This window comes from Heterocephalus glaber, unplaced genomic scaffold (assembly GCF_053883595.1).
Source record: "Heterocephalus glaber isolate CG9 unplaced genomic scaffold, H.glaber_assembly_v1.0 deba00001444, whole genome shotgun sequence".
NCBI lineage: Eukaryota > Metazoa > Chordata > Mammalia > Rodentia > Bathyergidae > Heterocephalus > Heterocephalus glaber.
The window spans coordinates 14,630,312-14,657,572 of NW_028258297.1; the positions used below are offsets into that span (position 1 = coordinate 14,630,312).

Here is a 27,261-nt window from a genome sequence, read left to right on the forward strand (position 1 = left end):
CTTTTGAAAGGCAGCCTAATGAGCTTGAATATTCCATGGAGACTGAAAGCAAAATAAATCTTTCCATGTCCTCTCCAGAGATACCTTTGGTCATCCTTATGCTGCAAACTAGAAATAAGGCTTTCCTCTGCAGAGCATACCTTGTGCTGTAAGAGAATGGCTTTTGTCTTTCATTGAGTTTCATTGGCGGTATTGTCCAGATATAAGCTTTAGTTCTCATTTAAGTGACCCTCCTGTATAGTCTTGGCCAGGAAGAGTGAGAAATTGTTTTTAAGCATCCCAAATTTTGTTCTTGCTTTGAACAAGTTTTCCATTTCAAATTTTCATTAAAAGAAATTTTAAACTATAAAATAGGAACAAAGAAGCTGGTGTAATCAAATCATGCAAAGCCCTTCATGTATTTAAAATCTAATTGTCTATACCAAAACTATTTTAACTTGTATCCATATCTAGATTCATTTTAACTAGTAGAAATGTATCTCATGATTTTGGATGTATTGATATATACTGGTAGCATACTTTATTTTTAATTGCAAGAACATGATTTAGTTATAAAAACAGTAATGGAAATCTTGATTATGAAGCTTCAATTCTTTCCAATAATGTTGAGGAATGCTTAGGCATTCTCTATTTTTATAGATTTGTAAAAACGGAGGGAGCAAGTTCAGAGTACATTTAATCAATCTTTCTATTTATTTCGAGGCACCACACATAAACCATTACACTTAAGTGAAACAGTAGCCCTAGAAAAGTGATTTAGAAACCTATTTACAGTGAATACATTGTTGTAAAATCATGTCATCAAGAAAATTTTGTATAATCTCCAGTTGAAAATTTACATTGCATATTAATTTTAATGGAAATAGAATGATTGTATGAAAAAAGCAATATATTCATTGTACATGTTGTTCACTAGTAAGAGCCACTTGATGGAATTGGACCATTTTGTAATGAGTTTCTTCTACTTGCAACTGAGCGTAAGCGTTCTAGAGTAAAATTTAGCAGCCAGTCTTGCCAGTCTTGCTATATGTAGTTAGACATTAGTCTGAGATTAAAAGTGATATTTTTCTACTGATTTTATTAAAGGGGAGAACTGGGAAACTAACTTATTGCCCCAAGAGGAATTTAGCCAATAAAACAATAATGTGTAAAATAATTTGAATACTTACAAACACTTAAGAATTTAATTTTATTATATGGAAATCTGGACATTGACTTCAAGATACAGCACAGATTGCCATACTTTGAATCTTTGTTCAGAAAAGTTGTTGTTCTTAGGGAAAATGTGGTTTTATAGAATATTTTGCAGCCTGACACAATGAATTCTTAGCATCAATACTGACAAATGAAAACAGAAAACAACAAATGGCAAGTGAGTTGTTAGAAAAGAGAGGATAGTGAGAGCCAGGTTTGGGTCTGAGATCAGCTCCTTTGATATGCCAATAAATAGCCATTATCTCTTCCTAAAAATCGGAATTTTAAATTAGGGTATATAATTGGGCCATATCTTACAAAGTAAAGGAAAACACTTCAAACTAAAATGAATTTTGGAGACAGTTTAATATTAATACAACTACTACATGTAGTTTTTATTTTTTTAAAAGGAATAGTCAGGCAGTAAATAGGACTTCAGTGTATGTCACATTTAAGGATTTCTTTATATAGTGCCATAACTTTATGTATATAAAAAGATACATACATTGTGCTAAAATTACCATAATGCCTCATATCTGGAGCTGTGTATTCCCTCTGTGGCAATGCAATTTTATTCCTTATGTCTCCAGGAACCTTATCAAACATATATACTTAGAACATTGGTTAGAATGGGAATGGTCAGGTTAAATCTCTTTTTAACTGAAAGTGAAGAAATGCCATTAAAAAAATGGCAGACATGTTTTTGGACCTTATTCTAGTTTTGAGACTTTTTTCTTAGAGGAAAATTTTATTTTTGTGTTTTTAACAACTGAATTCCACTTTTTCTCCAAAGTGTAAATTGGCAGATTAGACATTTCCAAGGGTTTGTTCAGTGTGAAGTTTTTCAGGTGATTTCAGTTTAATGCAACCAGATAATTGTAGCTCCAGGGCTTGGTTAGGCTGTAAAGCTGCTAATCCAGACAATATTACTCGGTCACATGTTGTGCTTATAGGAGACACCTCTGCCTTTAATGGTCTTTCCCCATGCTGGTGATTTCTAGTTTCAAAGTTCTATAAAAATGAGGCACACTAGGCCAAAATTAAGCCTGGAAAAAAATATCAGAATATGCAGGTTGGGGCAAAATGTGAAGGCTTAAATCTTCTGACAGTGATAAAATTTGCTATTTTCTGGCATAAATTTCTGCTTCATTTCTTATTGCTAAGAAAATTTAGTGGTAAGTTTGATAACGATCTATGTCTTCTTTGTTTGTTGCCATGATATACTGTCAAAGCATTGATACTGTAAGCTTTTATAAAATAGTTTCACTGCAGTTATTTGTAGAATTCTCCCTTTCCATAGTGTAGTAATTCACTTCCCATATTTATTCTTAGAACTTCTTCTGAGCAGCAATTGTAATGAAATATTGAATAATGATCACATTGGGATTCTGAAGATTGTTACCTTTTTCTCTCACCCTGATCGAAATTTGGTATTTCTATTGTAGTCAATCTAGCAACACATGCTTATAAATAACAAAAGCAAATCTATTCATTTGTCAAACCTTTGTTTGCTCTCATGACCTACGCACTAGCGAACAATTTGGAGCTAAAGTAGCTTTGGGGAGAGGCAGTATATATGTGATTAAGCCTTTCTGTTCTGACTTGGAATGTTGAGATAGGCAGAAGCCCTACTTCAGAGCACACTGTAGTAAGCCACACACAAAATAGCAATTAGGAGTCTGGTGTGCCTAAAGTGAGGTTCAGAATTTGAATGATTTAAGATATTTTGCATCCAAGAAGGTAGAAAAAAGGTAGGAATTGAGAGTTAAATCAGTGTGGTTCCTTGTAGCATCGCATGTCAACTAATGAGGACAAGACTGCTCAGGAAAGTGCCTAGCATAGTGCTTAACTCGCTCCAGATGAGCGGGTGAGTGAGTTATTTATTTATTTTTGTCTTCTTCTTCCTTCTTTGCTTCCCCGCCCTTTCCTTCTTCTAGCCTCCTTTTGCCTCTCAACTCTCAATGGGAAGGAAAGATACTATTTTACTGTAAAAGGGACCTGATCCATAATCCATTCTTCCCGTAACATTACATTTTCCCAGAAATATATGTATTAGTGTTATGGCTATTTATTATACTTAATTCTCTCTTTCTTATCCTAAAAGAAGTGTATAAACAAGAAAATGGACAGTTTCCATTTGCCTCTTATTCTTGGTAACTGTTTTCTAACTTGGAGAATGCTCCTCTTCCATTGAGGTGGTCAACATGAGGACTGGTGCACTGCATCTTAGTCACTGTGACCCAGTGGGTCTCTGGGCTGTGAGGAGGATGAAGGTGCTTAGAGCACATGCTTGCTATTCCATTCTTTTCCCAACCTTGGTGACTCTCATTTGCAATCTCAGCAACTGCCATTGTCCTCAGTGGTACAAATGTATGTGTGTGTTCTGGTGCACACTGTCCCAACAGAAGTAAGAATAAGAATGGGAGAAAAGAAGAAAAATGGGAAAGAACTGTCCAAAAGAAAAGGTAAGTGTTTGCTCCTTTCTTTTTCAACATGAAAGAGAATCTCATATTCATTTAAAAATATATGGCTCCATTGTCTCTCTTCTCCTAAATGAGAATTAAGATGGACTTATTTTTCATGCATTCTGATAATCATTGTAATCTGAAGTCATTCTTTTAATGAAATAACAAAACCTTTGAAGTTCACTTTTCACATATCACTTCCCTTAAGTAAAATTATTATGTATAAGTTATTAGAAGATCATCATTTGTACTTCATGTTGTAGAAAATTTATTGGAAATATCAGGCAAAATAACAACCTAAAATGACTTTTGGAGGCTAGCTGTATAAACAGTATATTTACATAAAAACAGGTAATTACATAAGAAAATATGTCATTAATGTCAAAATGAATTTACTTTATTTGTTTTGAAAAAGACAACTTGATTATTCCAAATACTTAGTAATTGTTACATTATTTTTTTCTTGTCTGATTGCTTATAGAAAAAAACAAATCTAAGAAAGAGTTGCAAAAGCAAAGGGTTTGCTTTGAGTTTATATTATTCAAAATTTAAGTTACTTTGAAGGAAATTACAAAGCAAACTTTTAACGTCTGATTTTTGAAATGTTTATTAATACTAATCCACATACACAAGTTATATATGCTTTATTGACAACTTTGGTATTGGCCAAATAAAGCCCAATTAATTAATAAAGGTTCATTTCATTCCATATCACAGCACACCAGCCAGTTTAAAAATATTGTAGTGGTAAAGTGGTGTGTAGTTCAGTAGACTCAGTGACAGAGCACTGGCCTAACACGGGTGAGGCCTTGGGTTCAATCCCTTGCACCACAAACAGAACAAAGCAAAACAAAAATTGCAGGGTATGATAGAATAATGATCTCTGAAACTTTGGTTGAGCAGGACCTAAGGTGCTGAGGAGGAGTTTAGAGGCTTTTCCTCTGGATTTCTACCTTTCCAGTGTTTCAGCTTGGCTTCCAGTGGAGGTTTAGAGTTAATAAAACATTCATTCACACCCAACAACATACTAAAGTCAGAAAACACAAGCCATTAGGAATTGTACTCTGCAGTTACTGAATCAATTTCCTACGAAAATAAATAATTTCTTGGCAGCTTCTCATTTCCAGTAGATATTTGTTCCTCAGTTCTTTCCCTAGTGATGTCCTATATAAGGCTTTTAGAGAAATTACTAAGCATTTCAGATCTGCTTTTTTTTTCTTTTGAGTTGTGGATACTGACCTTTTTTTGGGAGGGGGCTGTGTTTGACCTTTCACTGAACTCCCAATGTGTTTATTACTTTCACCTACTTAAATGCCCTCATGACACTTTCCTTGAATAATTTAAAAATGCAGACTAAAGTCCCTATGGTGAAAGGGTAAAAAATTCAAAACAAAAATTGGTGTCTGGTAAATGTCTCTTCTTGCCAACTAACTGCTTTGGAAACTTAATCAAATCCACCTTCTTGCTTATATTTCTCCCTTGGTTTTCACTACTGCTTTTCAAATCCTTTTAGAAGGAATCTATAACCAAATAGTCTGTGAACATAAATCAGGCAAAGACTCATCAACATGGTGGCAGCTACAGCCAAATTTGACTAAATGTGGAAACTTAGATACTATGCAAAGTTCTTATTGGTCATAATTTCTTAATTTTTGACTAACTTAAAATGTTGTATATAAGTCTTATTTTTTAAAAATTCAATTGTATTACTTTTAATTACATGAAATAGCCAAATTTGACTAAATATGGGAACTTAGATATGAATGAAAATTGTGTATCATTAACATATTAAAGCACTATCCTATATCTCAAGTTATAATGAAATACATAAAGAAGTAACACACATAATTAAGGGAACTCTTGTAAAAAGATAAATGTCTGCTCTTCTTTTCCCAGGTCATGTTTATGAGATCCATTTGGCTATAATAATTCTGTTACCCAGGGTAGAAAACACATTTAAGCTCAGCCTTTTCCAAGATACTATTAATCTTGTATTAGTAGAGTTCAGATTAATGTAGGGTTGCTGCTGTTGTTTTATTTTATGTGTTTCTCATTTATTTGTTGATCCTTTAGTTTTTAATAAACCAGTGATTTTTCATTATGTATTTGAAGTCTGGCATTCTGAAGTAATGGGAATAAATATGAACAAGAAATAAATTTAGAAAACATAAAATTATTTAATCTATGCCTTTGAGCTGCCAAGCTTTACTCATAAGATAGCTTTAAAGCCATCTTTCATAGGCTATATGATTGTATGAAGCTTGAAAAATTGTTTTCCAAGCCCACAGCAGAATAGTGAAGCAAGTCAGAAAGATAAAGGGCCATCTTCAAGTCCACATGGAGTGAGACTATACAGGGGATGAGATTAAAACAAACAAAACAAAGGCAAAACAGGCCATAAAAATCAGATGCAAGTAGTGCAGACGATTGAGCCCATTTAGTATAATGCAGGGTTGGTTATTCTGAGCATTGCTGACATTTTGGGCTGGATAATTTTTGGAGTGTGGCTGGGGCATTGTGAGTAAGGGAAGAAGTTGCCCTGTGCATTTTGGAATCATTAGTGGTAATCCTAGCTTCCATCTACTAGATGCTAGTATAGCACTGTTCTCTCATTCCCATTATAACTGTGATAAACAAAATTTCCTTCAACTTTGCTGAAAGTCCCCTGAGGGCTAGTGAGAACCACTGGTGTAGCATTTAACAACTTTATAAACCTTGGTAATCTTTTAAAGTATAATTGTGCTACTTCTTATGTAACTACAAGCCATCAAAAAGGTTATCATCTTTAACCTTTTCTCTTTAGAACGACAGGTAAATATGTGATACATTTCAAAGAGCTCAATATTATAGTGTTGGAAATTTTTAAGAAATTGTTGCTTATGAGGTAAATGTCAGTCATTGCAGAAATTTAGGTATAAGGAATCTTTCATATTCCTATGATGTTGAAAAAATATAAAATTTTATGAAAATTTTGGTTTAGTATACAGTAAAATATTACAAGTCTTCTGGCATGACCTCTTAAATTGATACTAAAATTATCTGAGCATTCATTATTGACCAGCCCCAACACAATAGGAAGTCCAAGAAAGTTGGCCTTGGCCTCCATATTTAGATTTGAACAGCCAAAATTAGATATGAATGAAGAGTCCATGAAACAAAGAAAAGTTTCCTGAAGAGTGTTCTTAATAATTTGTAGAGCAAGGCATGCCTTTCTTTTATTCTTTTCACTATGTTTTCCTAAATAAACATAATAACATAAATTTGGATCTTTGATCTGTTCATTTTGAGCATATTGCAAAAGAATGCTTACATTCTCCAGCTTGTTCTTTCCAGGGATCTATTTAAAAATCTATCTGGTTATTTTTTGCCAAATATGCATATAGGCCTTCTTTGTGCTGGCTCCACCATATCCAAATGGGAACAAATAGCAACACTGAGAGTTTCATCTATTCCAGTCTTAATTTGAATGTCCCACATTCAGAGAAGTCTCAAGCCTTCTTAATCAGTGTTTCCTTCAAGTAGACCTAGGTTCAGAACAACAACTTTGTGGGAGATTGGGTGCTTGTCTGAGGTTTACTGAGTTGAAAGTTTAAAGTTTGCTTATGCAAGGGAATGTTAAGCTTTGGTCTCTGAATTGCCAAGTTAAATTAACTTTTTCCACATGGCACGTTTGTGTAATTATTATTTGACGTCACAGTCCTATAATTTGTTCCTATGTTTTCTAAACACAATTTTAGTTTTAATTTTAGTTTATCATATTTCTATCTATTAATTTGTCTTTATATTTGTTTTGTTTTCATAGCTGCCCATCTTTTAAATTTTTTCACTTTTACTGTTGATTAAATTTTCTTAGTGTTATGTATTTTTATTACTACTCATTATTGTATTGCTTACCATGTGCTTTAAAGAAATTTTTCTTTATCACAATCTCTGTATTTATGTTAAGTATTATTCATTTTACTCATTTCTTTCATGTATTACTTTGTATTTTTCTATTGGTTTTCACATTTTTATCTTTCATAATGAGGCTGTGCATAAGAGGAACAGCTGTGAAATCTATACTCTGAGAAAAAAATGGTCTGAATATTTTACTACTCCCTCCCAAAGCCTCCTCTGAAATTTCAGGTGTCAAAAACTTAACTGACTGCAGGAGGCAGACAGAAGTGGTGAAGACTAGGACAAGCACGGGACAGTATATTGCTGCCACGTGGCTGGGCAGGCACAGTATTGACAGATCTTCCAAGATTTAAAAAAAAGTCACAAAAAGGGATAGTACAGTATATGAAGTCTCTCAATTTCTAGAGATATGAAAATTCTTTTAAAAATGTTTATAGCATATATATATAGGCCACATAGAACATCATGACTGGTATACTATAGCTACTTCTCAGAGCTGTTGCAGGGGTAATTAAAACCAGGTTTTGTATATTTTAACCTAGCAAAATACATTTATCCTATAGCATTATTAAATCATAAGGTTTCATTCTTATGAGGTCATACTTAGAATCAGAAATTGGCAATATTTGGCCAGCTTTTTTGTCCCAGAGCACTTCTCTGTTAGTTATGTTGTTAATGATCAGGATTCTTCCCTGTCCTAAGAATAAAGTTATTTTATAATTTTTGGTTATTTGAATCCTGAGAAGACAATATTAAGTATTAGATTTCTTTTTGTGTCAGGAAATTTCTTGCTTCTCTTTATAGCAATAATTGTGGCCCTGTCTTATTGTTCTTCATTATTTTGCTTTTGCTACTACCTATTGAACTCCTGTTAAATATAAAGAAAGTTTGTGGAGTTATTCCCCAAATTATCATAAGGACTGACAGATGAGCAAAAAATTTTAAGAATTTTAGAGAATATTATATAAATGGAATGTTGTATAACTAGAAAGATAAAATGTATAAAATAAAGTAGAAAATATGTAAGCTATTACTATTTTGGCAAAATAGTGTAACATTATTCGTAGATAACAAAGCAAATAGAAAAAAGAGAGAAACACAATGTGTATAAAAGGCAGAATGAAATGATCTGAGATGAATTACAGAAAGATTGATTTACAAACCTGTTAAGAAAGATGGAAGAAAATTATGAAATCTAAAAATAATTGGCAATCTCATCATTGATTGCTAGGTCCTAAATATATTTTATTTTAGACCCCGAACTGTTCTAGGATACATAAAGAACAATCATATTGAACATAAATTGGTGGATTTTTGAATACTTTAACCTATATTATATTATTTGACACTTAAAGCAGACCTGTGGAAGTAATCAGGAGAATTAGCCCCATAGCAAATGAGACCAGGAAGAGTAAATAATGTTTTTTAAGGCACACGTGTTTTTCATATGCCAGAAATAATATGTTAGCCTTTTTATTCCAAGTCTATCAGACTGTTCCAACATCGTGCCATGTTATCATTGGGAAATGGCATAATCGTATAAATCATAAAATGTACCTGGGAATCCCTTAGTCTTTGTGAATCCCTTACTGTATATGTAGAGACACTATGTAAGATTCTTGATAATTGACAGTATGTCTTTCATTTCATTGTGGAGTTTATTTTTAATGCTCTTTTGGGTATACAAACAGCTAATGATAAACCTCTAATCTGTATTCACTTTTGATTATATAGTATTTTCATTTGGTTGAGCTATATGGTTAAGAATTTCTTTTCCTTAGAGTTGACTGTGGTTGAGCTTATTAAAATCTAACCCTTTCATATTAGGTCGGAGAGAAGTAAGAAAAACAGTCTCAAAACTTAACCCTGTGGGGTTTGCTTGTTTTATTCATTTGCAGAGTTTCCACTGATTGTTCTAAGTGTGTGATTTGAAAACAGACAAGTGAGTCTTGTCAATAAGCTTTGAACCTAAATCATTATGGTGATTATTACAGGCTGAGATAGTGGAGAGACAGGAATAGAGTTTGGTCCACAGGTACACTGTTACAGTGAGATAGGAAGAGTAACTTTTGATGCTCTGTTGTACAAATTTGCTTTATAGATGACAGTAATACACTGGAGATTTCATAATAGCTGCAACAGAAGATTTTGAATGTTTTTATGACAAAGAAATGATAAATGTTCAAGGTGGTATATATGCTAAGCACAGTGTTCTGATCATTACACATTGTACACATATTGAGACATCAACTTGTACCTAAAAATGTGGACAGTTATCATGTGCCAATCAAAAATTTAAAAAGAAATAGTTTCAGGTTAATCATTTTCAACTGTAACTCGGAGAACAAGGCTAGGGCTGTAAGCCCCTGTTAATAATGGCTCCCTTTACCTTACTGGTTCATCTTAAAGCGAGAACTTCAACAGGAAGTCATGAAGGACAAAGCTCCTCTTTGTGTACCTTGTGGGTCAATGGATTTGCTCTCTGAATCCTGCACTTCAGATATATGGAAAAGCTCTTGATTCATATTCTACAAAACCAGAGAATGCAAAATGAAGGCTAGGTCAACTTTTTGTAGACAGCAGCTCCCTGAATTTTCAGTAGAATTTTTCCAACTTAACAGGAAGGAACAAGAAATCAATATCATGACTATGTGCTTTTCCTATTGTGCGCTATTTTATGTATATTTATATGGCAGTTACCAGGAGACCTCTGGAAATTGTAAGATTTGAGCTTTGTGCTGAGGCACAGTTTTATGGTGATCGAGAACTGATCTAAGTGATTGTTTTCCTCTTGGGGTTTGGTTGCTTTGTTTTCTTTTGTTTTGATCATCTTCCAGTTTGAACCTTGATGCTCAGAGTAAAAGTTCAATCCCATAATTTGTCCTTTTTCACCTCTTCTGTCTTGCTCTCTCTCTTTCCCCAGTGTCCCTCTCTGTCTTTCCCTGGGATTAAACAGTGGATATTCCATATATGAACCCTGTGCTTGGGGTATAATGCACTTGGGTGTGTTCTCTGTGCAATTCCCTGGCAGTCATAAATTAATTAAAAGTAGACAGGAACCGCAGAAAAAGAAAGTTCTGTCTTTCTCCCGCCCTCCCCCTCTTCTTTCTTTTTCTACCGGTAAATAGCCAGCTCCTTTGTTCCTGGCTGCACTATTTCATTTCTGCCATCATTGTCCTCATTGTTCTCTGAAACAGGAGGGGTCTGGGCCAGGAGCAGCAAGGTCTCAGCTAATGACGGGAAGTCTTTAAAGTTTGCGCTGCATTTCATCTTCTCTGTGGGAGTTTTAGGACGTATCCAGTGTTTGATCCCCACCGAGCAACTTTGCTTCTAGTTAATTAACAGATCCCCCATTACACACTCTCATCTAGAAGCACATGGGAGGCCTATTGGGAGGTAATTCAAGGCCAATCTGAGTGATGGCAGAAATTAGAGAAATCAGTTGTTTTAAGGCTAATGTTCAGGAAATAAAGATGTCCCATTTTAGGAACATCATTTGACATTTTTTATTTTTATATCTTTTCTATTAAAAATCCAGACAGGCAAACTGTTTTGTCCACGTAACCTTATAATGACAATTCAGGACTGTTTATAACTGCCAGGAATCAAAATAAAGAGGCAAAAGAAAGACAGACAATATTATGAGATGTAGCGATGTTAAGAATTCTACTCTCCCTTCTATTGCTAGCAGTGTCTTTCCTGCCTAGCCTATTAGCCAGGTCACAACTGTCCACAGCAACTTTTTCAGGGCTCATGAGGCAGAATAGCTGGCAGGGACATCTCAGTAGTGGCTCATTTTACAGCCAGGGCTACATCATACTTTGTTCTTGTGATGTTGCTTTTGTTCCAAGAGTGTCAAATTGATTTACAAATAACAGGTCTCAGTATTAGGATTCTTTCTGCCTTTAGCTTCTTCCTGTCTGAACACAGCAGAATAAAGGAAACTTATTCAGAGTTAGAAGGTGGCATATGAGGGCCAAGAAAAAAGCCCGCACCTTGTGTGACTCTGCTTTCCTGGTACCCGATGTATTAATGGCATTTGAAAAGGGAATGCCTCGTTCCATTTCTTATCCTTCTACAGTTTCCCCAGCCTTATGAGCAATGACCCCCTTTATCTAATGAATTAGGAGCTACTCCTGCCTTGCAATTCTCCGTTCGACACTTGGCGATGAGAATCAAACCGGGGCTATTTAGTGCAGCAGTAAATGGCCCGCCACATTAGCCCCCTGGTATGTTAAGCTATTAGGTTGTTTTACTGTTGTTAAAGTTACATTTGTTAGGTGGAGTTGCTGCCCTTCCACACAAACTCAGCAGTGCCTGATGCTGGTGGAGGCAGCACGTGTACAAAATGTGTGCCAGCCAAGACCCAAACGGTCAGGCAGTGTGGCTGAACTGCAGTAAGGAACATTGTCCTGTCTGCAGAAGTAGGAACATGGATTCTTGTAACAAAAGTGGGTTTGGAAGAGAGAACCACTGGACAATCAGTTTTCATACTTTGCTGTGACTAAACTAATTACATGGGCTTGATTAACCATTAATTTATAGCAGTTCTTAAGTGAACCACTAATTATCAGAGTGGGTAGAGAAGAAAGACCAGGGTGAGAGGGACCAGAGAGAGAAGCTGGTGCAGTCGACCATCCACACCAGACTGGCAACTGTGGCACACACACTGGAGCTGAGCAGAAGCCTGAGGAATGGATTCTCAGGAGCACAGGAGAGAAATCTTCAGTGTGCTCAATGGTCTGTATGTGGGTGGGGGTGTGAGAGAGAAGGAGAGAAAAAAACAGACAGACAGACAGACAGACACACACACACACACACACACACACACACACACACGCACACAGAATATTTCTGCAATGAAAAGGAAATGCCAGAACTATCTAGCTCCATGCAGCCAGCTTGCAGGGTTGAGTTGGCATTTGGTAACTTGGTAGCGGCTGCCAGTGTGTGTGTGGTGGGAGAAGAGGGAATAGACAACAAGAAAAACACATAGAGCTTAAAAAAAGATGTAAAATGATTCACTTCATGCCATATGGACAAAAATGTTGTCACAAAAATAAGGCCAAAAAATAGTGCCAGGTTAGACTTTTAGTTCAAAAACATATGTATAATCATCCCCATGAACATGAATTTTAATTAGTATTTTGATAGAGAGAAACCAGATATTTTTTTAACCTGCTCTGTTCTTGTTTTCTGTCCCTCTCCCAGTTTTAGCCTCCATTAAACATTCATGTACTGTATGTTTTGTGTCTGCATGAGGAAAATGCCTTATCCCTGGATTGGTGGGAATGCAAACATCTTGGTTTTCTGTGGCATACAAAATATCTTCTCAGTGGAGTGCGCGAGCAGAAGCTTATCACAGGGAAATCTATAGCTCTGTCTGAGACCCGGGCACACCAGGGAGGAAGGAAGCCATATGCCTTTCTCTTTGTCAGTGGAGGCATCTGTACCACTCGGTTCCCCACATCCACCCTTCACACCATCCACATCTTGTCTCTCTGGGATGCCTTTTCAACATGCAGTGCCTTTCGTATTTATGCACATTATGCGATAGGGCAGTTTCAGGGTAAAATTGATGATTGTAACTATAGAAAAAATGTAATGGCACTTGTATTTTATTAATAAACATAATATGTGCTTGCATTTTACTTATCATTTATACTCTACCCACTTGTGAAAAGGATTTGAAATGACAGTACTCATTAGAAGATTCTGTGCTGAATCATTTGTCCTTAGCAAAGCTCTTTCCCACTTTCAATGAGGTGCTTTGATTAATGCCCTGCAGGTGATAATTAGATGATGATATAGCAAAATGCTTATATTAGCAATGATGTTGCTGCTTAGGAGGCCATCCATGCCTCAGGTATTTTATCCCCCTCAAAGGAATATAGGTGAGTCATATATTTGTATTATAATTGACATAAGTATATTTTTAAACCTGGCATTAAAAATCAATCAGTCCCTGGTGCAGAAGCATTAACCTATTTCATATTCTTCATTAGAATATTTCGTCTTTCCCCTAAGCATTACCTCTGTTTCAGTCCACTCCAAAGGTAAAGAGAAAATCAATAATGGTCTCAGTAAGGGTAAATTTTACCTCCCATGTGGGCTTCCTCGGGGACTTTTCAGACTTCTATTAGTTTTGGCAGTGACTAACACAAGCAATTCTTTTTTTTTTGCTCCTCCTTCTTTCCCTTCAGGAATCTCTGGTTCCTTTAGTTAAGAGTGTTGTGTCTTGTTGGCACTTGTTGAGTTCACCGTCCTGATGTTGGCAATTTCTGGGGGCTGCTGTGTGGCTCTGCTCTTGGCCCAAAGGCATTAGTCATCATTCCTGTAAGGGTTATGCTGTAGTTTGCATCTGAAGTGTGGCCCAAGCCTGCTGTGTTAAAAGTTTGGTACTCACAATAGCAATATTGAGAAGTGGTAGAAATTTTAAGAGGTTGGACCTATGGTCGACATTTAGGTATTGAATGCATGCCTTTGAACCCCTTGCTCTTTGTTTTGCTCCTTCTTTTGCTTTTTTCTTTCATGTCCTGGTCATGAGATGAATAGATTTGCCATGAGCTGTCACCATGATGTGCTGGCTCATCCCAGGCCAAAAAGCAATGGGCCAATCAGTCCTGGGCTGACCCCTCCAAAACCATGAGACAAAGTAACCTTTCTTTTTTATAAGCTGGTTATCTCAGTAATGACAACAACAAAGAAGACTAACACAGGTGGAAACTATAGAAGGGAATGTGTTAGTGCTTGTACATTGGCCCAAGACCCAAACTGAGATTCATGCCTGGCCCTTCCATAAAAGCTACAGAAAAGATGGTCTTGTAATTATCTGCAAGTGATCTCATTTTCTAAAGTGTAGGAAAAAACCCTATTGCTCTACATACCTGACTGCCTTCAGAACTCTAACTGGCTTATTTGGGCTGGAAGCTTGTCTTATGTTTTTGGTGTCAGATTTTCTGTTGGATCCACAACATTCATTCAGTCAGTCACTACTTTGAAGCCCCTAATAGGAGTTATAAATCTGAGGAAATTATAGGTTGTTTTTTGCTGTAAAGGTATTTATACATAGGATATCTCTTGGTACTCAATTTTTAAAAACTTCCTGTGGGTTTAGATTAATTCAGGATTTCAGATGTGTTTTGTAAGAAAAAAATTTGAAAAAGTCCTAAAATTCATTTTCTATCCCTCACTTCAGTTGTGATTATTTCAAAATTTGTCTATACACATAGATCTCTGTTCAAGATAGGAATAAATATGATATCTACAGAAAGCATCAAATAGTAGGTTTCTCAGCCCTGCTGATGAGAGATCCCATAAGACTAACTCAAGCAGACTAAGGCAGCCTTGTACCCACCAGTGGTTTTGTAAGAATCATATGATAAGCTATAGAAACATGATCCAGGGCTGGGGATGCAGCTCAGTGTTCGAATGCTTCACTAGTACATAGGAGGCCCTGGTTTTAATCCCTAGTACCATAAAAAAAGAGAGAAGTATTCATATAGGTTATTAATTTTAACATTATTTGCAATTGTGAAATATTACAAATAACCTAAATCTCCATTTACAACAAATCTGTTGAGCAAATTAAAGTACGTCTATACAATTGAGTACCATGTAGTAATAAAAAGTAATGAAGATCTCCATATACTAATATGGAGATGTTTCCAGGATGCTTTGTTAAGTGGAAAAAATTCTTCAAAGAGTGTATACAGAATGCTATTTTTGCATAAGAAAGAGGAACAGGTAAGAATAAATACATGTGTTTGGTTATTTTTACAAAAAGAAATGCAGGAAGGACAAGCTAAAATTAGTGAAAGTAAGTGTGTCTAATGTGTGTTTGTAAATATACATATATAGTACATATGTATGTATTCTTATATACATATGTGTATATATACACATATCTGTATTCTTATATATTATATATTCTTATATATGTCTTCTTATATATTCTTATACAGAGATATATATATATATATATACACACACATACATGTGTATTCTTATATAAAGAATGAATAGAAGTCAGTCCAGAGGTATCTTGATATGTAGTTTTGATTTTTGAACTATGCAAATATATGTATTCAGAAAATAAAATTTAGCAAAAAATGAGAACATATCTGTGATATTAGATAATAATGAAGAAGGGAAACCAAGTTATAATCATTTTTGAATGGTACTTCAGGCCATTCCTAAGGAACACAACAAGCTCAGTAGAGGAAGCATTAAAAGATTTATACCTACAGAATGTATATATTATTGCCTGTCAGATTTACTCCTTAAATTTTGTTTTCTTTAATTCCTGCAACTAGCATGAATCCTTTCCCCCTATTGTGGCAAGAAAAGAGAATAAATGGGACTGATAATCATTTTCTCTACTTTTGCAATCATAATTTGAGTCAATGATGTGATTTCTTGTCTTCTGTCTTTAGGAGAAGGGAATACAGAATCCGTAAAATTATGTGTCTGTTTGTAAGTAATTGTAATTATTAAAAACATAACACATTGTAGGAAATGTTACTGGCTTCCTAATGAGCCATATTGTTTTTTCTCTTTAATTTTTATTTACTACATCAACAACATCAATAATGTACCATTTTGTACTAATATGTAACCAGCTCCCTGAGAGCGAAACACACTTTTGGAGTTAATGTTTTTGGGAGTTATTAAAATTATTTAAAGAAAATAAAAACATGACTACAGAAGGAAAAAAAATTGAAAATTTTTAATTTTTCCAACCTATGGGTTTTTTAGTGGCTCAAAAGTATTAAAGAACATCTCAGAGATTTTTCTTCTGTCCTGGATATCTGTGATTTGTCAGGTTCTTATAAGCCTTATATAAAATAAATGTGATTGTGTCATTGAAAAATTGACTAGTATTGGGTCTCCTTCAGGTAATGAGCTTTTAAAAAATTACTGAGAGGAAAGCTGATTTTTGATGATAGGTAAGATGCAGATACGGATTCATGTCTAAACTTCTGATCCTAGCTTTACCTGAGCAAAGAAAAAGAATGGAGTAGGGATTTTACAAAGAGGTTCATGTTCCTTGTCCATGTAGAATGTGTGTTGAATTTAACCAAAATTTATTGGCACCTATTGTGTGTCTAATATTTGACAAATTTTTTTTATCCAATGACCTTTTAATTAAATAAGTAAAATTTCACACAGGACAAAGCAGTCTGAGAATTAAGCACACTAAAGATAGAAAGTTAGAAGATGACTAGAATAAGACAGTGGTGAGCACAGAGTGAGCACTGTGTGTGTTTCTAATGGGACTGAAAGGAATTTATTAGACAAGAATAGCCTTTGGGGGGTAAGGTTTTAATTACGAGATAAGTCCATGATCATAATGTTAGAGTTGTACCACTAACTTATTGGTTCTTTTCCTCATGCAGTGAAATAGTGGGGGGGGGAATAAAGTGGAAACATCAGTTTCTTATATCAAAAGCTATGAGATATAACTGCTCCCAGCCAAAGTAGGAGAGATCTGGAATTTTCAAAAAATGTGGATATATAGAATAAATATGCAACCCTCCTTATAATGTTGGCTGATGAAATGAAATTCACCAACTGTAATTTTGGCACAGAAAGACACACACAGTGCCTGCATACACACACACACACACACACACACACACACACTCACACATTCAGAATATCCTTAATCATTTGCTATCTTATTTACATTTCATTTGCTAGAGTAAATTCTATCATTTGAACTTTAAAAAATATATTTCAATATTACTTAAGCAAAATAAGGAATAATGTGATTGGCTTTAAAATAGCTTATTAGCATTCAGATACTCTCTGAATAAATTATGTTTAAAAAAAAAATTGTTTCAGCTTCTGAATGGAGACTTAGCTCTAAGTAATCAAAATTGCTTTACTTGTGCAGAGCAGCAGTAAAAGCCTTGTCCACTGAGTGAAGTGGCAGGGCTGAGGCAACTGTGTCCCCTCATTAGATGATCTTGCAGGCGCTGTTTGTCATCCTGGGTTGCCAGGCTCAGTGTAACAGTAGTACTGGCTCAAATTAATGGTAATTCATAATGACACACTATGTCCTTCTAGTGCAGCAACAATGGGAAGCTGGTGGGGCATTGTCTACCACTGCTACCTCTTTATTTCATTCCTTCCCACTGTAGTGTAAGCAGCCACCTTTGCATAAACCTTACAACTTCTTTAGCTAAGCCGTGGTTAGGAATGCAAACAGACTGGGGAATTGCCTCCTGTTCTCTGGTACTAATGTTACATAAAGAGGTTGTCTGACAAGAAGCCAGTTCACTCTGGCCATTTTCTAAAAGAAGCAAAGTGCATGCATGTATTTATGTGTGTACATTGCTAGAGCTTCATTTGGGAATGCAAATACCTCACCTATCTCTGCTTATGGGGAAATATTCATAGGAAATATTGAGATAAAATGTTTACAAATATGATCTAAATCCAAAGATAATGAAGGTTTTCTGACTAGATGAGTTTGGTTATTTGACACATTTTGAAGGAGACTTCATGCTCATATATATTTGTTCTTCAAATTGTAGCTTTTCTACAAGGACAGGCTGAATGTTAGAACTGATGCAAAAGTTCTAGCAGCAATGCAATTAGACACATCCTTCTAGCAACTCTAACTTGTATGTTGGTATCAATTTATTGTCTTGATTCCAATAATTTCTTTTATCTGTGGAAGAATAAACACTGCTACCCATGAAAGGATTCCTACAATAATATCTGGATGTGGCTATTTGTCTGAATCTTTGGACTAACCACAGATGTAGAAAACAGTTGTGTGCATTGACACAGTGTTGAAAGTGGTGTTGCTTAGTGGGTATGTGGTCCAGGACAGTTGTATCACCCACTGATTTCCCAAGGCTGAGCCTGATCTCTCCGTGGGATGTCTACTCCAAGCACCATGGGCATGGTGTGATTTTAACAATGTGAAAAGCTTGCTTCTCACACACCATTTATTGTTGGAAATTTCACAATTAGATTCTTTCATTTGGGTTACATTAAAAAAACTTTTCTGGGGCCGGGGATTTAGCTCAGTGGTTTCACCGCCTGCTGTGCAAGCGCAAGAGCCCAAGTTCGATCCCCAATACAAAAAAAACCCCTTTTCTTAGCATAATCTAAATGTTTAGAAGGACTAATAGATTATCATTTCTTACAAATAATTATTTATTAATTCATTTATCTGACATTTATTTCTGGTAACATGATTCTCTCCTAAAAGTCCTTCAGTTCAGAACTAGTGAACGTTACCTCATTTCACAAAGTTCTTGAATAAAATATATCTACTTTTGCATGTTAGGGTGTTTTGTTTTTGGTCTTGGGGATTGAGCCCAGGTCTTGAAGCATCCTAAATCCAAACTACCACTGAGCTATGCTCTTAGACCCTGCGTGGTAGTCTTTTACAAGCCATGGCTGAATACCCACTTTCTTTATCACCTCTGCCTCACTCATATTTAGTCTTCACAATTTCAGTGAATAGCAACTCCATATCTTCTATTTGCCCATTCCAAGAACATGTACAGTATTCTCAATTGGCCACTGCCACTGTAGCTCAAGATAATCTAAGTGATTGTCTGGAATGGTTGGGAGGAAAGAGTATTGTTGACCCAACATGCGAATAGTAATATTAAGTAATATTGAACCTATTAAAACCCGTCTTGTGATTTCCTGCTTTTATACAAACCCTTAAAATGAATTCTCATTTTCCTAAGAACAACAGTCAGCAATGGCCTATGAGGCAAGACACAACATGAGCCTGCGTCCCTCACCTGGTCTCATTTCTTGTTACTCTCAGGTTACTCACTGCATGGCAACCATTGTGAAAATACAGTCATGCCATCATGCTGTTCCTTCTGCCTGGAGAGTTCTCTCCCTAATTTGCACACCTCACTTCTTAATGCCTTTCTCATGTATCTACCACCTCTCTCACTCCACTGAAAATCACAGCTCCTGCTCTCAGATTTCTGTCTACAGGTTGTTTTGTCTCTGAAGGACTTAATGTTATTTGATGTTTTATATTGTATTCTTGTCTTTCTTCACCGGCAGTCTAGAAGATTTTTGTTCCTGCTGTGACCACATTATTTAGAAAGATCTCTGAGATATACTAGGTGCTTAGTAAGTAGTTTTTGTAATGAATGAATTTAAATTTCTAACAACCTTAGGTAGTTTCACATTAAAGAACTAGAGATTTTAAAGCTGAGAATCTAATAGATTTGTTCAAAGACACTCCTAACCCTCCCAGTAAGAGAAGAATTTGTCCATGTTCTCACAAATACATTTATTCAATCAACTACTGAGTATTTATTAAATTCCTATTTTAAGTCAGACTCTGTTTTAAATGCTGGAAGTAAAGCAATGGACAAAATAGGCAAAATCATAAAACCAACTAGTTTTAGAGATGGTAAGTTCTGTATAGAAAATTAAAGACAATGAAGAAGATGTAATGATAGTTCTGTTAAAGGGCCTCCTCCAGTTGTCTTAAGTTTTCTGTAATCTGACCAGTAAACTTTCATATTAGTAACAGTTACTTCATTCAGTACATTAGCAAACACAGAACACAAAGTGGGAGAAATGATACATGGACATATTTTGAAGAGATCTGTAGCATCTAATGGAAAGATAATGGATTTCTAAGACAAGCACTCATGGGTTTAAACTTCATGTTTACCACCTGTTAACTATTTGACAGTGGGCAACTAAGTTCAACCCACTAACTTCATTTTTTCATGACACTAATAAAGTACACATCATAGGATTGTTGTGAAGCAAAAAGGCAGTGGATAAAGTGTCTAATGCAAAAGTCATTAAATGGTGTTTTACAGCCTTTTATCTACTATGCCAGTAGTAGTTCTAGAAGGTGTGACTCTGTAGTGATTAGTGTGCTATAGCACACTGGGCTCTTTGGAGGGTACTTGGCACTAACTCAGAACCTTCATTTATAAACTTCATTTATTTTTGCCCCACAGAAATAGCAGTATACTATGCGTGTATAAATTGTATTATTCTACTTAACAGACTTTATTATGAAAGTTTTGTCATTTACTAGAGAAACGTTTATTAGAGAAACATTTAGAAAACGTAGATTAGCAAAAGAAGAAATTTCTATAATGCTAAAATTAACATACCATTTGAACATTTATTTTAAAATAATTTTTATATTGTCTCTGTGTGTCTATATGTGTTATATAAACTAAAAATTCTCTGCGTTTTACAAAAATTACTAATTCGGAACTTTAATGTTTGGGGCAAAATTGGTTTTTAGAAACTTTGGGCCCTGGAATGATAAGAATGTGTATTTAAATCTCTGCTCTGCTAAGTATTAAGCCTCTTTTCTCAGTATATCTGAGATTATATTAATAGGGAGGTGATTTGTTTTCTTTTTCTCCATTACCCCTTGTTAGCCATTTGGATTCATTCCTTTTTTTTATACTATCAGTGATTTAAGATAAACATATTGATGCATAGACTCTAATTGTTTTTTGAATTATTTCCTCTGGATGTATTCTCGGAAATGAAATTACATGTACATATGAACATGTGTAAAGTTGCTGTGGTAGCACATATGATGAAATGTATTTTCCAAGATTTGCACTGTTTTCAGCTTCCAGCATCCATGTATGCGAGGCTCCACTTCACCCTCCTTTCTCCTATGAGATAATAAAATAAAAATATATGATCATTTGATATGAGCCATAATTGAAAACCTCCATCAGTTTGCTAAGCAACCATTTGTAGGTCCTGTGAAATGGAGAGAAATTCTTCAATATCCTTTAAATGAGGCTTCACTGAGAAGGTAGAATTTTTGAATTGAGTCATGAGGAAGAACAGACAGAGGAAAAAGGCAGAACATTCTCAAGTTGTCTCATTTTTAGGGTTTAGTCTTGGAACAGGAGACCAGCTAAGGGAGGTATCATAGTAGTCAAGGTGAAAAGGACAAGAGCATGGAGCCAGCTGGGCAAGAGCTACGGAGAGGCCACAGCCCCAAGATGGGATAATCACCTTTCAATGGTCAGTTAGATGTGGAAAAAGAGAGAAGAGTCTCCCTGCAGGCTTAGCTTAGGACTTTTTATTGGAGAGTTACAAATTAATATAAATCATTTTTTTCTTTTAACATTTTTTTAATTCAGGTAAATTAAAAATCTGAGTCACAGCAAACAATTTAGTACTTTTCCTTTGGGAGAAGTGTTTCTTCATTCTTTGCCTGTCCTGGTGGCAACTGATACAATGTTGACCAAGCAGAAAGCCTCATTGTGCTGGTTGCTGTGAGTGATATAGAAGGAAAAGCCCCAGTTCTACCAATATACATATGAAAATGTCTTTCCTTAGGGCATTTCACCTTTCCCATTGAACACTAACTAAAGTTCATTAAAATGCCTGTCTGTATTGTTCCTTAAGTATGAAAAATTATGAATAGCAAAATGATCTCACATTGATAGAACACCTACAATGTGCAGTCTTGTTCTTGCTATACATTAACTCACGTAATTCTATTAAACATCCTATATGACACGAATTTTTATAATCCTATTTAACAGATGAGAAAAAGGAGGGACAGAGACTTTAAGAAAAGTTCCTGGAGTCACATATACGTGCTATAGCTGGGATAGCCCAAATTAACAAACTCTTGATAGAGGAAATATGGTATTTTTATTTATTAACTTAAACAACAATATTAACAGTAGGGCTGGTGATTTAGCTCAGCGGTTTTGCTGCCTGCTGTGCAAACCAGAGTTCAATCCCAGGTACCAAAAAAAAAAAAAAAAAAAAAAACCAAAAAACAGACAGTACTAACAGTGAAAATATATTTTTTTTTCCATGAGGGTAAACTTTACTCACACTTACTCAGAACTTCTTTGGAACAAAGGTTATTAATCTTCTATTTTTTATTCCATATTATTTCATTAGCTTAATTAATAAAATATTAGGTGGGAGAGGACTAGAAGTTCAGCTCTCTAATTGCATGTTTGTTTATTTGTTTTTTTTCTCTGACAGTGTCCCCTGAGCTGAAGCTCTTAGGGGCCTCACAGACCTGAGCAACTTATCAACATAAAGTCATAACTATCACTCAGGTGATTTTAAGGATTTTTGAAGTTCTGTGCTGGAAACCACGGACAAAGATGAGATTTTTTAAAAATACCATGCTACAACTATTCTTTATTCCATTGATTTGTCTTGGGATCTTTCATAACAGTCAATTGACAGTAAATATATTTGTTTATTTTTGTACTCTCAATTCTGCACTGTTGGGGCTGTATGTGTATCCTTGTGCTAGTATAATACTCTATTATTGTAGTATTGATGTCAATTTTACCATGGAGAAGAATGCATCTTCCAACCTTTCTCTTCTTTTCCAGGATTGTTGTACCTGAATCACTTGCATTTCCATATTTTAGAATATTTTAGAATGAGCTTTTCAGTTTCTACAGAAAAGCCAACTAAGACTTTGATAAAGAAATTGTGTTGCATCTAGATCAAATGGGAAAAAATTATCATTTTTAAAAATAAATTTTTGAATTCCTGAATATGGGATGCCTTTTCATTTTCTTAGATATTCTTTACATTTTTTAATGATGTTTTTATTTTCTAATGTACAGATCTTCCACCCCATTGTTAAATTTATACTAATATTTTATTCTTTTGCATGATATTATTAGTGAAATTATATTCTTGATTTCATTTTTAGAATCATTGTTAGTGCACAGAAGTATAATTGTTGTTTGTATAGAGATCAGCTGCCCTCGACATTACTGAACTTGGTCATTATTTCATATAGTATTTTAATGAATTTGTTAAGATTTTGTAAACAGAAGTGGTGTTTTTACCAATAGAAGTAATTTTACTTCTTTCCAGTCAGGGTGCCTTTTATTTCTTTATCATTCCTATCAAACCTTATTATAACCTCCAGTACAGTGCTGTAGGCAGGCATCTTATCTTGTTCCCAACCTTAAGGGAAAAGCAGTCAGTCTTGACAGTTAACTATTCCATTTATTTTTCATAGATGTTTTTGAATAGATTGAGGAAGTAACCTTTGCTTGCTACTTGGTTGAATGTTTTTAATCAGATCATATGATTGTGTCCTTCCTTTTACTAATAAGGTGTTGCATTGTTTTGTGTCTAGATATGAAGAACCCTAGAATAAATCCCACTTCGCTGTGGTGCATAATTTTTTTATAGTTTATGTACTGTAAAACAATTTAGGTATTCCAGAAACCACACAAAATTGAGTCTGTTTTAAATGAAAACAGTCATAAAAATCAATAATTGAAAGTTGCAAACTTCATCTGTTTCTTGATGACTTCTAAGTTGCCAGACCAGATTCCTAGTAGTAGCATTCTATTAATCTAAAAGTATCATTTAAAATACTGAACATATAACCTGGTTGATAATATAGGCTCATTTTAGGGCAAAAATATTTGTGTGATTTTCATTTACTCCGTTTTTATAACCCTGTTACATGATCTCAAATATCATTAATAAATGCTTTAACATCTTGAAATTATATAATTTAGTCATTCAAGATGGTTTACTTAAAAAATAAAAAATAAATGATGTTGTTTCCCTTATAATTATTGCATATTCACAAATACTAAAATCATAATAAAATAGTTACATGTTTTGAAAATATTTTGAATATTTGATTCATGACAAGATTATCACATTGCTTTATAGTTTGGAAAAATAAACCTTCAAGAGGTTAGATAAATTTTCAGAGACACATGCCTTCCTGTCCTGGGACCATTGATTAAACTCTATCTCAACGGGGCCCGGGATTTAGCTCAGTGGTTCCGCCGCCTACCCCTCAAGCGCCAGGACCCGAATTTGATCCCCAGTACCAAAAAAAAAAAAATTCTATCTCCATGACAGTGGAATATGGTTCTGATAAAATGACTGATATAAGTTGGGTATTTCTGTTTTTATTTTCCTCTTTTTTATTGTTGATTTGAATTTAGAGATTATAAAATAAATTTATAAGCTATTATTTCTTATACTAAGTGTCCTTGTACAATGTAGTTTCTTAGTATCCCAGTACAAGGCAGCACGTGCTTTGCTAAGTGCCAGCAGTTAGGTATTTAATAAATTTTAGTGCCATTTGAAATGTTTCCTGTAAAGTACTTAAGCCAGAAGAATGTTGCATTACAATTATATTTTAAGTTAACCATGATGGATTACAGAACTATCTAGGGACTATATAATTGTCTATCTCAATAAAACCAAGCCCAGGATCACCATAGGCTACATATACACTGATGTGTGTGTGTGTGTGTGTGTGTGTGTGCATGCACATATGTGACTGCATATGTGCACACATGCGTATATTCACCAGACTGAATTAATAGTATAAATATTTTAGGTGATTTAATTACTGTGGCTCCAAAATAACTGTTTCACATTTTTACACATCAGCTCTCTCCATATTTTGAAATCTCATCAATAAAAGTTTACTTTTTAGATGTTCACTGATTCAGTCACTGGCTGTTAACTGGCACAGTCATATTGTCATTTGAGTCTGACATTGTTGTAGACCTATGAATCTGGTCTTGAAAGAGGTGATTACAATGAAATTACTTGATATTCCTGCATAAGTTTTCTATTTGAAATCTTATTTAACTTTATTTGTGATGTTTATTTGTTTTCACCTGAGTATTCTGAAATTACTTTGATTTCACACTGAATAATTTTCTTTCTTCTTTTTTTAAAGCATTAAAAGAAGTAGATAATATCAAGGACACAAGGAGTGGGAGAGATTGGACTGGGAGGCTGACCAGGTCAGGAAATTTGCATTATCATTTGCTGATCATTATTTTGCTGCTCACTTTACAGTTCTCAAATCTTCTGTAAATTTATTTCTTAAATGTGCTTTTTGGGGGGATGTCTTCAGATGTCCAAATTATGAAAAATGTTTTTATATCAGAAACCTAGCCTTTGGGTATCCTCTTTTTAGGATTTGAAGATGCAAAGTAATTTAAACCAATTTTCAAAAGTAGAAGAAAAATTTTACCTAATAAGATAGTACATACTCACTGTGATTTCTGTTCCTTATGTATAATGTTTTAAAACATGAACTTTTTGATGGCTTTCCAAGAATCAAATCCTTAAAACATGTAAAATGTTAATAATTGTGCAGTTGTAATGGGAGAGCCCTCGGGACATAAAAGTCAAGTTTTCTTTCTTTTCTGCTGTATACTCGACACTCATGTCTATCTCTAAAAAGCTCTTGACCCTTCGCAGAGTCAGTCTATTTGTTAACAATAATTTTCACTGCTAAATGTTGGCCTCATGTATAAAATGAAGGTTAATTAAAGGAGACAATTTCTATGCACATGGAAGGATCCAGAGTTTGCTAGGAGCAAGTCATTGTGGAGGATTTGCCATTGCTCACTGTCCTCTGTAAGATGGAACTGTGCTGGCCTTCACCCTGACTGCTGCTGGGAGTGTGGCTGGTGGTTTTGTTTTCATCTGCTGTTCTTCTCAGCTGTCTTAAATGGAGATTACAACTCTTACTATTATGGTTTGGGTATTCATAGAAGACTCAGGGGTCTTCTCCTCTTTGATATATGCCAGACTTCCTGGTTCTGCAACTTCAGTGGGGTTTGTCTTAGCACCTCTCTATCCACATCTCTGATAGAGCAACTACCTGTTGGGTTTTCAGATTTCATCCCACAGAGAAATCAATGCCTTTGTCTTCCACTCTGCTCAGATCTCTTCAAGTAAAATGACTCAAGGTTTAACTCTTCTGATAGATGCTTCAGGGATTTTGTTACTTCCTAGCATAAGCATTAGGCATTAGACAAAGTTTTATTGGCACATAGCTTCTAGAGAACATTATGTCCAGTTAACGGAAAGACAACTTCAAATATATCTTGATGCAGTATGTATGCTCAAGAATTTCCTTAGCTTAATTAGGAAAAAGTTCTACTTTGGATTGTGCTGATACCTTTAAGATTTTTTTCTAGTGTTATTTCTCTGGAGAAGTTTGCTAATATTAAAAAGATGATTATCCATTCATTGACTCCTTTATTCATGCATATAAGGAAAGTTCTATTCCCTAGAAATTTAATTCCAGTGCAAGACAACATAAAGTGAAGATTTTAATATATATGTCAGTGGGGATAAATACTGAGAAAGAAAATAAAGCAGGGTAAATACAGAATGATGGGATGCTGTTTCCAATTCACTGTCTAGAGAAGGCTTCTCTTATAAGGAGAGGATGTAACAGATATGAAGGGAGTGAGAGAGGAAACCATTTAGATATGTGAAGGAAGAGAGGTACATTCAGTGGGAAGAGCAAATGTGAGGAGTACTGAGGAAATGGCAAGAATAGCCATGGCAGGAAAAGGGTACGAAGCAGGCAAGTAAAGGAGGAGTCTGGGCTCAATGATGGGCTCGTTGCAGGGAGCCTGGAAGACTATGGTGGGACACTGACTATTATTCCATGTGAGATTCCTAAGTGGAATTTAGTATGTGAGAGTCATGATATGACTCATATGTTTAAAGCATCATTCTCAGTTTGGGTTGTGTACAGCATTTTAAAAATGTTCTTTATTGATAGAATATAAATTATGAATACACATAGATTTAAACTAATAATGATCAGGCAAACATTGTATAATAAAATTATTGACTTGTTATTGTATTCAAGGAGCTAATGTTGGATAGTGTAGCTTTCCCTTCTATTTCTCCTGTTCTTTATTTGCAAATT

The 27,261-nt window shown here is 35.0% G+C and overlaps 1 protein-coding gene across 35 annotated transcripts in view; it reads left to right on the forward strand.

Moving 5' to 3' along the window:
• Window positions 1-27,261, forward strand: part of Sox5 (SRY-box transcription factor 5) — a 973,116-nt gene that overhangs the window by 298,497 nt on the left and 647,358 nt on the right. For 32 of the 35 annotated variants that reach the window (XM_087213447.1, XM_087213465.1, XM_087213460.1 and 29 more), the window contains one exon: window positions 25,261-25,327. The exons of 2 other annotated variants lie outside the window; for them this stretch is intronic. The gene's annotated coding sequence lies outside the window, so the exon portion shown is untranslated. Of the gene's footprint in view, window positions 1-22,471; window positions 22,763-25,260; window positions 25,328-27,261 lie in introns of those variants that run through there. One more of the 35 variants, XM_087213475.1, reaches the window with a different exon arrangement.